The following is a 2,329-nucleotide window of genomic DNA, read 5'->3' as shown; positions in this document are numbered from 1 at the left end:
CTGTGTTTCCACCCCTGGGGCAGTCAGTTCCAGGTGTACTGAACGCCCCTCCAAGTGAAAGCAAACTGTGGCCTGCACTCTGCTGCCAAAAGGATTGAGAAAAATGCATTAGCGATATCAATTGTGGCATACCACTTGGCTGCCTTTGACTCCAGTTCGTATTGAAGTTCTAGCATGTCCAGCACAGCAGCACTCAGCGGTGGCGTGACTCCATTTAGGCCACGATAGTCTACTGTTAGTCTCCACCCCCCATTAGACTTCCGCACTGGCAATTAACTCTATCCCTGCCGAAACCAGGACAAGACTTATTAAAACACTGCTTCCTGATTCTCTGATCCAACTTCACACAGTCCCTGGAGCGTTACCCTTCGCAACTCTTCCACAACTTTTTCCGCTAGCATCATTGTTACAAAGTTTCAGGGAATGTAAGTGCTTTTAAACACATTTTATAAATGAGGAACTCGATGAAGAGACTGAGGGCAGGACTTCCACCACCTACCTGCAGGTATTTAAAGATTAAGTGCCTAGTCCAAATCAGCCATTTAGATTCTGTATATAACTGGGAGAGGAGAAAAAAAGAGAGAAAATAGGGCAGACACTGTAAGAAGCTTATACTAAAGACTAACATTTTATATGTTAAAAGGCAACTGTATAATCACTCTTTAGATGTGCTTTTCTCCTTCCGCTGACTGTAGGAGCCTAGATGGCTAGATTAGCTAAAGAATTCAAAATTAGAAAAGATGAATCCTGCTTTAAATTATTTGTCCCAAAGTTGCATAAGATGTTTGCTGAGGACATGTCTATGCATCCATTCTTTCTAGGATGGTGTCCTACTGCTAATTTATCTTTACTGTGATTGCCCAACCACACTTAGGTGTCCCTTCTTTGAAAAAGCATTTATTGACCTGAAAGAGGGCAGACTTTAGGGGTGGCTAAGGACTCTTCTGCTATGAAAAAAAAATGTTATTTTGAAGATAAAACTGCAATGACTGGGGGAAAGTGATGGGAACAAGACAGCAAGTCTCTTCAAGGTCTATTTGCATTCAGGATTACTTAAGTCTCTTATGCCATGGCCTGGCACCATCAAGGGACAAAAGTAAATTGCAATTAGAAACAGCCTCCCTTGTTCTGTAGAAAGCAACTTACATGAACCAAAGTTCGTATTTTCATTGTGCTCTTGGAAGCCCACACCATAAAATCCATGTGGACTTCAAGTCATACTTGCTAAAGCTCAGTGTACTACTGATTAAATGTTAGTTTGCTCAAATGTCCAAGATTAGGATAATGGATATCCAAGATTAGGATAATGGATAATAACTTAAAAGCATTTTTAGTTTCTTGGAAAACAACAGATTAATGCAGAGTTGCCACTTTTTTCTATGTTTTGCATCTGCCTAATTTCTCTCCTAATTCCACTTGCGGTCTACTGTTGAGGGAACTTCATTAGATACGAGCAGCTTTTCAAAAGCCAGTAGACAATCAGCAGAGCTTACGACCTCTTTCTTTTCATCCTTTGGTATTAGACAACCAGAAAGAAAGTTTCCCTTTTCAGCCTGTTTCTCACAAGTTTGTCCTTCATTTACAACTTCCAAGTCCATTATGTGTCCTGAAGCCTCTTCAGCAAACGACTCCTCTGAACTGAAACTGACATTCATTGGGTTCTGCAGTGCTTCTATGTATGATTTTCTAAATGTCTCGGTTCAAAGCAAGAATAATCCCTGACCTGTTGTTCTTTTGGACCTGACCTGCTCAAATCCATATTGAAAGTTGTTTTTCATGTTACTTTTTTCTTTTTTCCACAAAGGGAAATAACGCCTCATCTTTCAACATCTTAAGTTTCTTTTCAGGCTCAATAGCACTGCCTGTCATGCTGGGGCAAGTCTCTGAGCATACACAGAGATTGACATAGTCATCCTTGATTTTCTTGTCAGGAGTCTTAGTGCACTCTAAATCAAGTCTATTTTTAGAGGCATTAATTGAACTTGACACACCATTATTGAGGCTGTTGTGATTCTTCGTCAAGGTAATTTCTACCACGGTTGAGCCAGTAACATTGAAATGGAGCTGTCACATGAGCTGTTGCCTTCCATGGTCTGGGTCATTGCTCTGATACCAGTATTGTTACTCATCAGCTGATCAAAGAGGAGACTAATTATGTCTATATAAGTAATTATGCAGGATAGTTTCACTTGTGGGAACAAAGATGGGATTAATTATATTCTCCCATTCTACACAGCTGGGTCAGTCATCAGTAAACAGCTCTGCAATGGAAAATGTTCTCTTTCACAATTCATATTTTCCAAAAATGCCACTGTAAAAATGCAACCAT

The sequence above is a fragment of the Aptenodytes forsteri genome, unplaced genomic scaffold (assembly GCF_000699145.1).
Source record: "Aptenodytes forsteri isolate BGI_AS27 unplaced genomic scaffold, ASM69914v1 Scaffold234, whole genome shotgun sequence".
Lineage (NCBI taxonomy): Eukaryota > Metazoa > Chordata > Aves > Sphenisciformes > Spheniscidae > Aptenodytes > Aptenodytes forsteri.
The sequence above is the reverse complement of the archived record's forward strand: the minus strand, read 5'-3'. Positions refer to the sequence as shown.